The sequence below is a fragment of the Colobus angolensis genome, unplaced genomic scaffold (genome assembly GCF_000951035.1).
Source record: "Colobus angolensis palliatus isolate OR3802 unplaced genomic scaffold, Cang.pa_1.0 Scaffold29, whole genome shotgun sequence".
In the NCBI taxonomy this organism is placed as follows: domain Eukaryota; kingdom Metazoa; phylum Chordata; class Mammalia; order Primates; family Cercopithecidae; genus Colobus; species Colobus angolensis.
In genome coordinates, this window is record NW_012116154.1 from 4,103,610 (window position 1) to 4,104,019 (window position 410).

A 410-nucleotide genomic window follows, 5' to 3' on the forward strand; every position below is an offset into this window, starting at 1 on the left:
ACCATGATCAAGTGGGCTTCATCCCTGGGATGCAAGGCTGGTTCAACATACGCAAATCAATAAACATAATCCAGCATATAAACAGAACCAAAGACGAAAACCATATGATTATCTCAATAGATGCAGAAAAGGCCTTTGACAAAATTCAACAGCCCTTCATGCTAAAAACTCTCAAAAAATAAATTCAGTATTGATGGAACATATCTCAAAATAGTAAGAGCTATTTATGACAAACCCACAGCCAATGTCATACTGAATGGGCAGAAACTGAAAGCATTCCCTTTGAAAACTGGCACAAGACAGGGATGCCCTCTATCACCACTCCTATTCAACATAGTGTTGGAAGTTCTAGCTAGGGCAATCAGGCAAGAGAAAGAAATAAAGGGTATTCAGTTAGGAAAAGAAGAAGT